This window comes from Bidens hawaiensis, unplaced genomic scaffold (genome assembly GCF_021521415.1).
Source record: "Bidens hawaiensis isolate Kalapana, Puna unplaced genomic scaffold, B.hawaiensis_p1.1 tig00044600_1, whole genome shotgun sequence".
Classification (NCBI taxonomy): Eukaryota; Viridiplantae; Streptophyta; class Magnoliopsida; order Asterales; family Asteraceae; genus Bidens; species Bidens hawaiensis.
In genome coordinates, this window is record NW_027497904.1 from 21,524 (window position 1) to 33,669 (window position 12,146).

General features: G+C 40.0%; 1 non-coding gene across 1 annotated transcript; it reads left to right on the plus strand.

The window, feature by feature from the left end:
• Positions 1–534: 534 nt before the first annotated feature.
• On the plus strand, positions 535–614 carry TRNAL-UAG (transfer RNA leucine (anticodon UAG)). The gene has a single exon. It is a non-coding gene; the product is annotated as a tRNA-Leu (tRNA).
• The last annotated feature ends 11,532 nt before the right edge of the window (positions 615–12,146 follow it).

A 12,146-nucleotide genomic window follows, 5' to 3' on the forward strand; every position in this document is an offset into this window, starting at 1 on the left:
CTAACGTTCGTTTGGCCTCAAGTTCCTCTCGTCTCCCTCTCGGCCGCGTATAGGGTGGTGTGTGATGTGTGTGTTTTGAGTGTGTAGAGAATAAGATGGAAAGAATGAGGATTTAGGGTTTTAGGGTGGTTTAAGGGGTATTTATATCCCTTAAAGCCCATGGACCTAAGACCCATAATCCTTTAATCCACCATCTCAATCCATTTAATTACCCATGTCCATAATTCTTTCTATAGTTAATATTAATTAAATATTAACGCTCGTTTCAAATCATAGACTTCTTTTATTTATTACTATAAAATTCGGGATATTACATTTTGTAGTGGTCGGTACACATGCTCACATCATCTATTATGTATACACTTGATCCTTGAACATGGTAACGATTTGTTCTAGTTACAAAAAGGAAACATAAAGAAACTTCTATGTTGACATTAGTGATTAGACATCTATTGTAACCGGAATCTTAACTTGCGAGTTGAAATTAAAGATTTAGATATACTAAGGTAATGTAAGTTGCCTTCAAACATAAAAGACAGTTTGGCCGAGTGGTCTAAGGCGCCAGATTTAGGCTCTGGTCCGAAACGGCGTGGGTTCAAATCCCACAGCTGTCACGTCTTTTTAAGACGAGCCTGAAAATTCAAAAAACAATTTTTATCTTAATCTTATGTTATTGGGTATGGGCCCTTGGTCAGGTCTAAGCCCAAGAAACTAATGCATTTCACTTACAAATATTGTGTTTGGAAACCTTCGGATTCATCCGGAAATTTTTTCTACCTCTACTCTATTTGAAAAAAAAAACACACAAAAAAAACACACACACATATAAATATGATCAAATACATTTTATTTTTAACATGAAAACAGTGAGAACAAATTTGCTGTTATTATTAGATTTATTTTTATAGGTGTTTGCTGTTATTTTTGTTTTTATTTGCTAATTTTCGATTATGAGACATTAAAAGTATTTGTTGATTTATATTTTGTTGTTATCATAGATTTTTTCTTTTGTTGTTATAAGCATTGGCTGGTATTATCTTGTTCTTGATTTTGATTCTTTTGTTGTAATTTTTAGGTTTTTTTCGTCGTTATTATAAATCATTGTTTATGTAGATTGATATTGTAGTTGGTATTGAATATTATGTTATCATTTTTTTATAAATTAATATTATTTCTGATGATTAATATATTAGACAGATATTACTAATAATAATTTGTCTTTGTCTTTAAAATGATTTGTGGGCTTGTATATTTTTGTTTTGACTTTGTTTTCTTAACAATCCCTTCATCTTGAAACAGACTAATAAATATCTATTTGGTCGATGTTGAATTAAAAGACTTTTAGCTTTTGTTAGGGATAAGAACATTAAAACATTTCATATTTCCTTTTTTCCTTCTAAAAACTAGAACGCTGTGTAACATAATTCTTTTACTTGAAATCAAACCATCAACTTTGATGGGACAATCGGGAGTTTTACCTTAGGTTCATCTAAGGTGTTCTTTTATTCGTTGTTGCATGTTTGAATCCCAATCATGTGTCATATTTTTGGGTTTAAGCCTGTTTAAAACACCACTAGATAGATTATAACATCAAACCCTCCTGAAAGCTTTCCAAGGTTTTAGTCAATGTTCGTCGTTCAAATTAAATAATAAAAATCCTCAAACCACTGGAATCCTCAACTAATGTTATGCAATATCTGCTAGAAAGTGGATTGTGGCATGATTGTGTCTGGTTTATAATGATTTATTTTAAAGTAGCAATCCATTTATATTACAAAGGAGGTCTTCCTTGTATTATACGGCAAATTCAGGGATTATTTTATAAATTCCATTTTTTATAAAATATAAGCCTTGTATATTCTTTCTCTAAAGACAAACAAACTACCTTTCTAGATATTTTCATGTTTATATTAAAATATAAAAATAAATGATAGTCTATCACACTTGCTTCTTTCTGTATACTTATAAAATAATCATCCACTATGCAACAAGAAGTTCTTGATTCTTATAAATATCGTTATATGACTATATCCCTACAAATTTTTATTTTTCTGTTAAATTGTTTTGTCTACCGGCTTAATGTATGAGTTTTAGCAAAAAAAAAAAAAAAGAAAAAACATTTTAATTTGAGATTACTCTATAAAATAGTAACAAAGTTTTGAAATTGTTTCAATTAGGTTACTCATAAAATATTTTGTTTCAATCAAGTAAATAAAATTTTCTTTGTGTTCTAATCATAGATATTTTACCTAGATAGCAAGTTATGTAGGTTTTTTTAAAATAGCATGACATTACAAAAATTAGTAAAAATTAAGAATAAATTGCAAAAATTGCCAAAAAAAATCTGAAAAATTACAATATAATTATCATGTTCCTATTTTTTTTCATATGGAAGCAATTAATAGTTCTACTATTAAATATTTTAATATCACCTAACTATCTTTTTTAAATTTTTCAAAAAAAAATGATGGTTTCTTATAAAGAAATCCGTAACTTAAAAAATGGTGATTTCTGAGTTTTTTTTTCTTTTTGTTTTTGCAATTTTCTAGATTTTTTTTTGTAATTTTTGCAATTTAAAAATTATTTTTTTTCAATTTTTACTAATTTTTTCAATTTTTTAAAAAATATTTTGCAATGTCAGACTATTTAAAAATTAAAAAAAACTTACATAACATGTTATCCAGGTAAAATATTTAGGATTGAAACACAAATAAAACTTTAGTTACTTGATTAAAAAAAATATTTTATAAGTAACTTAATTAAAACAATTTTAAAACTTTGTTACTATTTTATAAAGTAATATCTTCTATAAAAATAAATAAATAGTTTTTAAAAGATCAACCAAACATCCCCTGAATGTAGTTTTGCTCCCAATATGGCCTTTCTTTAAAAAGAAATATGATCTTTTGATAATTGGTTAGTCTTTTCTATTTAAAGATTAATTAAGGTAAATTGAAATCAAATAAACAATAACGCTTTTATTTGGTTTGTTTTTCATTTTGGAACCATTAATGTTTCATGTTTAGCACTTCAGCCCACCTTATTATTATTATTATGCTATGTCTCCTGTTCTTCTCTTTCCTTTTTGCTTCATCATCATATGCTCAACTTATTATTATTATTATTATTATTATTATTATTATTATTATTATTACTAATTAGTATAAAACAAGAGTTTGGTGCCACAAATAGTTAATTTGCTTGACTTTTATATATATGAATATTATTTCATGTTTCAACAATAACATTTCGTTTGGCCTGGTGATGTTGTCTTAAGCTGTGCTTTGTGTAGCGGTTGACAACTCAGGTTCGAGTCTTGCTTTTGTCAAACATGTTTTTTTTTGTTACTATTTTGGTGGGCCCCGGGTATGTGAGTGGGTTTTTCACCTGTCGGTTTTTCTTAACATGACACCTGGATGCTAGGTGCTTTGTTTTTGCTTAATATAACTTTCTTATTCACTTTTTTCATTCAATTGTTGCATGTTTATGTGGGTGCTTCAGGTTAGAATTGACATTAATCTTATTTCGTTTTCTTTGCATTTGTTGTTAGTCTGTTGTTATTGGTGTTATTTAGGGACTGAATTTAAGTTTTTTTGGGTCTGTTGCTGGTTCTTGGAATTGAGTTTTAGGTTTTTAGGGTTTGTGTTTCTAACAATATTTTGGCTGGTTTTTGTTGTGGCTTAGGTGTTTTTGATAGTTAAAATTAGTTGTATGGTTTTTTAGGATGATTAATTGTAATTTTTTTGGCCAATTATAGAGTTTATGGTTCTTGAGCCGGTATGGTTGGCATGATTGAGGGTTTTTGATTGTGTTTTTTTTTCCTACCATTTTTTTGGTTGATTCATTTGAAATCAAATTCGGTTTACTGTTCAGTGCTAACTTTATATTTGTGTTACGCGAGTTTATTTTAAGAGTTAAAATCGATGTGATTATGAATCCCTTTTTCGGTTCAGTTTTTAAATGTAAATCGAATCAGTTTAAGTTTAGTTTAGTTTTTTTTTTTTTTTTTTATAATTGAGTGTCTATTTATTAGTGCCAAGTCAGTAAACAAAAAAACTGACCTGGTCCGGGCCAGTTCATGTTAAACGTAGGTATACCTTGAAAATTTAACCCGACTTATTACCCGTAAATATATCCTTATGTGAATCAGACCTGCTGCTGGTAATTTGTCAAAGTCAGTTTGAGTGTCACTACCAACAACAAAACCTTTGACCTGCACTCTAATAAAAACCAATCTCAAAACTTAAATAAAAGGTACTTTGGTTTATAGTTCGGTTTCGTATAACAGATTAAAGTTTAATTATTTTTTAAATGCATTATATTAGATAGCCAGTAAATAAAGGTTTGTAGTTAGTTATTGTTTTATACATATTAATAATAATTAGGTAGTCAATAAATAAAGGTTTGTGGTTAATTATTTTTTAAGCATTATGGGAAGTATTTACTTATTTTACTTGACCAGGTAAATATGACTACACAAAAAATCGCGGCGATCAAAGATGGAACTAATGGTCAACCGTTGGAAGTTCGGATTGTTAAGAAATGACAGCCCTTTAAACGACCCGAGACATGTTACTTACTGGTTGACATCAATGTAAGCAAACCTTTCTACTTCAAAAAAAAAAAAATTGTTTTCTTCGTTTCGGTTTTTTTTGGTTTTGGTTCAATTTCTTTGGTTTTTTACACACTTTACCTTACACTAATGACTCTCAACGCACTGAACTAACCTTTACAACCAATATTATGAAACACTTTCAGGGGGATGCAATCGAAGCCGTAGCTTCAGCCAAAAACGCACAGCATATGATTGACATTCTAGACATCAACCACTGCTACTCAATCAAAAAGTACATATGCACCAACAAACGATACATGATGCGCACTGTTGAACACGAAGCATCCATAATCTTGGCAAAATACACCCAATCCGTCCCCATAGACAAAGACAACATTCCAGCATATCATTTCAATTTCCTTCCATATGATCAACTGGAAACTCGAATTGGCTCAAAAGATCTCTTAACAGGTTTTGCACATCTTTTACCCTAAGATATCTGAACACAACCCAATTTAATTAAACGGGTCAAACAATCAGCCAAAACTCGATGGGTATATCAAATAGCATGAACAACCATATTACTTACAAAACAAAAATTTACTAAAAGAAAAATGAAATAATATATGCAACCTAACATCCTTTGTTTACAACTGCTTATTACAGTTATATTGGATGTCTGGTGGCCATAAATCTGTCTGATGACCCAGAAGAAAAGAAAAGAGTATATCTGACTCTAAAAGACGACAGGTACAAACTTACATTATACACACCATGTTTAATTCGATTCTTATCGTTACTTACAGCAACCCCAAAATTTTTTTCAAATATAAACAGCGAAAATTCAGCAAGAGTCACCCTATGGCCAGAAATACGAAAGAAATTCAGCAAGTGTTTCTTCATTGGCGTCATCCGTGCATAAAAGCTAGAACTAATTTAGTTTTTTCAAAATTTCTGAAGAAATGGTTAACGTTACTCCGGTCCCAAGGCCAGTAACCGACCAAGAAACCCCGGTAACCACAACCCCAGCAACTGGGGGGAACACCGGCGGTTATACAAATCTTACGAACACTACCCCGACTACCTAAGCCGGGGCAAGTGCAGTAAATATTCCACTGGGGTTCACTGATGCCCAGTTGGAAAAACGAACGAGGGCCCCTCGCCAAACACTAGATCAAGTGAAGGCGTGGGCCGAAGCACGTCAAAGAGAGTTCCAAGCTGAATTGGATGAACGCTTGCGTTCAGTCCAACAGGCTGACGAATTCGGCAGTACTCGCCAACAGCTCAATATGAACAGCGAGTGCGAGTACTCAGACGAGGAGAGAGAAGAATCCGATACCGACGCAAACCCTCGCCATAAGGCGAAAGGGAAGCGTAAGGAAACGGACTTCCAGCCAAAAAGGAATTTTGGGGAAGCTTTTAAACCAACAAATGCGGAGAGAAACCCGCGTGACTTCTCAAAAACCTTTAGGCCAACTGCTACAAATGCAGGAAAGTCAAAGTTTGCAAGGGACATTGCGGAAGCAATCGCCCCGAGAAGTGCCAAACAAATGTCTAACATTGGCACTTATGATGGTCTATCCGACCCAGACGACCACTTGAACAGATTCATTGCGGGGGCAACCGTCAGTAACTGGACGGAACCCACGTGGTGTTATATGTTCCAGATGACTCTGGTTGGAGCGGCCAGGGCATGGTTCGATCGTTTACCGGTCCACCACATATATGACTGGGCGGACTTTCAGAACAAGTTCAGCCAGCACTTCAGCCAACAGAGGAAATACACTGAGGAACAGTGGACGATCCTCAACTGCGTTAGAGAGGAGGATGAATCTTTATTAGACTTCATCACCCGCTTCAACTCCAAAAAGCTAAGTCTCGGCAACGTAAGTGAAGATCTTGTCCGCGCCGCTTTCATCCAAGGCGCCGAATACCCGGAGCTTATCCGCACATTGACGGGTAAGGATGGCATGCCATCAACATGGGATGCCATCATGACGGCGGCCAAGCGCTTTGCCGAGACGGAGAAGCAACTGGGAAGGGACCTTCCCCAGAGTACACACCTCTACACGCAGAGGACAAGAGAGAACAATGTCCGGATCGCCCGGCAGAACAAAAAGAGGAAGCTAGGTATCTGGCAGTCAAGGGTAAACTTTGACACCTCATCCAGCTCTCGCCCTCTTGTTGGCGGAAGAAATCACACACACCCTTCAAGCCAAAAGCACCGGTGGACGCCACTCACCAAAAGCGTCACGGAGATATTTGCCACGGAAAAGCTACCGTGGCCAAAAGCTCCAGTGATCCGGCACCGACCTAATGCGGATCAGAACAAATCCTGTGACTTCCACGGGACAAAAGGTCATGGTACGGAAGAGTGTACATCCTTGAAGGATATTGTTGAAGCATTCGTCAAGGATGGAAGACTGGCACACCTGGTGGCATCAATCAAGAAGGGAGGACGGAACGACAACCGGTACAGAGGCAACGGACGAAAGCCCGTTGACATCAGCATCAACATGGTTCATGGTAACATCAGAGGAAGAAAAAGGCGAACGCCAGAACCATGCGCGTGGAAGGAAGCTGAGGTGCGCTTCCCGCGAGTGCCAGGAGGACCCAGCAAAGAAGGCCCTATCGTCATAAAAAGCCAGCTGGGGCACTACATCACTTCTCGCACTCTTGCTGACAACGGCGCCTCGTCAACGGTGATGTACAGGCAGTTCTTCGACAAGCTAGATGACGAAGACAAGGAGCGCCTGGAAACGATCTACGCCTCGATGGAAGGGTTTGATGGCAGCACAAACACCCCCTGGGTATCCTATCTTTCCCCGTCACTCTTACAGATGGAAAACACTCCCGCACAGAAGATGTGGACTTTGTCGTGATGAGGAAGCCACACCACACGTACGACATTCTCTTCGGGAGAGACGGGATGGCAAGATTCAACGCCGTGGTATCCTCAGTCCACGGCATGATGGGATGGCCAATAGCTGAGGGTGTAGCGATGATCACCGGCATTCCCCAGGTATGCATCGCATCTGTCTCATCTAAACCCAAACCAAAGATGGCTAAACCAACCATCACCGAACCAGAAAGATGGGCCTTCAACGGCAAGTACCCTGACCAGGCCGTAACCATTGGCCCAACAATTGTTGATCCCACACGCACCTTACTTAAGCGCTTATTACAAAGGAACGCCGACATCTTCGCGTGGACACCAGCTGACATGACTGGTGTACCCCGGAGTAAGGCAGAGCATAAGCTCAAATGCGATCCGGCTGTCACGCCGATCGTACAAAAGCGCAGAGTAATGGGGCCAGAACAAACTAACGCGTGTAGAACCCAAGTCAAGGAACTACTTGACGCAGGCATCTTACGCGTTAGTAGATATCAAACTTGGGTTACAAATCCCGTTATGGTACCGAAGAATGACAAACAATGGCGCATGTGCATAGATTTCAAGGATTTGAACAAAGCATGCCCCAAAGATTGTTATCCGTTACCTGAAATTGATCTTAAGGTGGATTCATTGGCACCATTCCGCCTTAAATGCTTCCTGGACGCGTATAAGGGGTACCATCAAATCCACATGGCCGTTGATGATCAGGACAAAACCGCTTTTCGGACGCCCGATGGCACATTTTGTTATCAAATGATGCCATTCGGACTTAAGAATGCCGGGTCCACATACCAACGCCTGATGGACAAAGAGTTTCATTCCCAAATTGGGAGGAACTTGGAAGTCTACATGGATGACTTGGTCATCAAAAGCCCTGACCCAGAAGCGATGTTGAAAGACATCGAAGAAACTTTCAACACGCTCAGGAAGATAAACATGAAGCTCAACCCGAGCAAGTGTGCCTTTGGAATGGAAGAAGGGAAGTTCTTGGGGGTCATCGTCACTAATGATGGCTTCAGAGCGAACCCTGAAAAGGTCGAAGCCATTATCAAAATGGAATCACCTACTACCATCAAACAGGCTCAGACACTGAATGGACGACTAGTGGCACTTAATCGCTTCTTGGCAAACCACGCGGATAAGTCGTTCCCCTTCGTGTCAACGTTGAGAAACTGTTTGAAGAAAACGCACTTCCGCTGGACACCAGAAGCGGAAGCAGCTTTTCAGGAGATTCGGTCACGCTTGATCGAACTCCCAACACTCACAGCACCAGAAGCGGGAGAGGAGTTAAACCTATACCTTTCCGCAACTGATAGAGCAACCGGGGCAGTCCTGCTAGTAGAACGAAAAGGCATCCAGATGCCAATCTATTACGTCAGCCATATCCTAACAGACGTAGAAACCCGGTACTCTACCCTCGAAAAATTAGTCTTAGCACTTATACACGCTTCACGCAGGTTAAGACGATATTTCCAGGGTCACCCAATCACCATTCTCTCCAACTTCAAACTTGCAAACGTTCTAGGCAAACCCGAGTTATCGGGACGCCTAGCCAAATGGGCAATTGAGTTGGGGGAATACGCGATAAAGTATAAGCCAAGACCAGCCATAAAAGGCCAGGTTCTGGCCGACTTTATTGCAGAAGTGCCTGCATCGCGGGAAAAAGAGTGCCAGGAAGAGGCTCAACCCTCTCCAGCACAAGACATCAATGATGTCTGGCGACTCTACACTGATGGGGCAGCCAATAACGAGGGTTCAGGCGCAGGGCTAAAGCTAACCAACCCAGCGGGCCAAGAATACACTTACGCTATTCGACTGAATTTTCCAAGTACGAATAACGAAGCCGAGTATGAGGCATTCTTGGCTGGGCTGAGAATTGCGCGTAAGATGGGAGTGAAAAACTTGGAAGCCCACGTGGATTCCATGTTAGTAGCCAATCAAATCAACGGGACGTACACGGCCGTGAACGACACAATGGCCCTGTACCTCGCACAAGCAAGATCCCTTATGCGCGATTTCAATGACTGCAAAGTCATACACGTCAAGCGAAGTGAAAACAAATCTGCGGATGCGTTAAGCAAGCTTGTATCATTAGACTTTACCCACCTAGGAAAGGATATCCGCATTGAACTCCTCGAGACACCTTCGGTCCCGCACAAGGAAATTTGTGTCATCCAAACCGGCACGGAAACGTGGATGACACCAATAATAAAATACCTTGCGACAGGTACACTACCGGAGTCCAAAACACAGGCAAGAAAACTACGCTGTAAAGCACTGAATTATCAACTCATTGATGACATCCTTTACAGACGTAACTTTCTTGGCCCACTCTTAAGATGCGTGGACAACCAAGATGCTGACTACCTCCTAAGGGAAGTACACGAAGGCATCTGTAGAGTACACGCAGGTCCCCGCGCTGTTGTAGCCAAGCTAAACAACGCGGGATACTTTTGGCCGGGGATGCATACGGATGCACTGGCATACATCAGAAAATGCAGGTCTTGCCAGCTTTACGCACCCAACACGCACCGCCCGAAGAATGAACTTGTTCCAGTCACTTCTTCATGGCCATTTCAGAAGTGGGCCATCGATGTGACAGGCCCATTTCCTACAGCAGCAGGAAATGTTCAGTTCCTAGTGGTAGCCATCGACTACTTCACCAAGTGGATAGAAGCAAAACCTTTAGCCCAAACAACCGCGAAACATATCAAAAAATTTATTTGGGAATTTATTATTTGTCGTTTTGGACTTCCACAGAATTTGGTGAGCGATAACGGCACCAACTTTGCTGACAAGAAGCTACAACAGTGGCTGAAAGAACTTCAAATCACCCACACCTTTACCTCAGTGGCACACCCGCAAGGTAATGGTGAGGTGGAAAGAGCAAACAAGAGCATCGTCGAAGGCATCAAGAAAAGACTCTTGGAACACAGATCCGGCTGGGTGGACGAGCTTCCGCACGTCCTTTGGGCAAACAGAACGCTGAAGAAGGCCAGTACGGGAGAAACCCCGTTCAGCCTCACTTATGGCACGGAAGCCATGGTCCCGGTCGAAATTGGTTCACCCTCACCAAGGATCTTGATTCAGCCAGAAGACAATGATGCGGAAAGACGGTTGGATCTTATGCTGACCGAGGAACGCAGAGACTTAGCCGCAGTGCGTGAAGAGAACTACAAGCGACAAATGCAAAAGTACTACAACACGCGGGTAAAACTCTGCAACTTCAATGTAGGAGACTACATACTGCGTAACAACGAGGCTTCGAACCAAGAACGCCCAGGAAAGCTGGCCCCGGTCTGGGAAGGGCCATACATTATCAAAGAAGTCCTGGGAAAGGGCGCATACCGGCTCGAAAGGCTCGATGGCACTCCCATCCCAAGAACATGGAATGGAGCTCAATTACGCAAATGTTATATGTAGATCAATTCCAAAACTTGTAAAGAAAAGGCCTAGAGCCACTTCTAATGGAAATGATTCTCCTTTCATAATGTGTTAACTTTACCTTTATACTTATGAACTTCCCACACTGGTGCCGGTATTCACCGCATAAATGGGGAAGAAGTAAGTCGTTACGTGTGGAAGGCGGCAAAACCCGCATAAACACAACGCTAAAAATAAGGAAAACCTACACGCAGGTCAGATGTAAGTAAAGTTTAGCCATCCTTGTAAGTGCAAGTGACGGTCTTACCCGCACAATCACGAACAAGGAAGCAAAAATTCAACCTATCATCTACCACGTTCAAAGGTTATCCTAAAAAAGGATGAGGAAAACCTACACGCAGGTCAGATATGGGTAAAGTTTAGCCATCCTACTAAGTGCAAGTGACGGTCCTACCCGCACAATCACGAAAGAGGAAGCAAAACTTCACACCTATTATCTACCACGTTCAAAGGTTAACTTATCCTCAAAAGATGAGGAAAACCTACACGCAGGTCAGATGGTAAAGTTTAGCCATCCTACTACGTGCAAGTGACGGTCCTACCCGCACAATCACGGAAGAGGAAGCAAAACTTCACACCTATCTACCACGTTCAAATGTTAACTTATTCTAAACACTTGGAAAATTGCTAATTTAAACTAAAGTATGCAAGTCATATAACGTTTATAAAGCAAGGAATCCAATGAAAGAAGCGGTCTTAGCCGCACAAAGATTTATACTTCATAAATATTCTTTACAAGAATGGCCGGGTAACTACCCGCCTACAAGAGTAAATCTATACAAACTAAATCTGTCCTAGCAGCGGGAAGGGATCTTCAGGATCAGGCTTCAGGGCCACTTCCACTTGGACCAGTGCCGTCAGTAGAGCGTGGCAGTTCAAGGAAAGCCTTAAGGATAGCTAGCCCATCATCAGCAGCAGCAACTTCATTCACCTTCTCCACCACCGGATGCGGGAAGGCAGCATACTGGTTCACTGCTTGGTCGTAAATAGCTTCAGTATCCACATTATACAAAGGGAAGTTGGAAGGCGGAACGCCTTTCTCAACGAACCCTAGACCAAGCAGGAAGCCGGCCCGTTCCCCATCCTCGTGAGAAGCGTTGAGGGCTGCGCTCATTGCATCGTCGTAAGATGTCTCTGAGAAGACCCGATGCACAACCTACAAAAGAAAATATACAAGTGTCAACACCCTTTCTATTTACAAAGAAGAGCGTAAAGACATGAAAGCTTACCTGAGACAACGCTTCTCGAAGA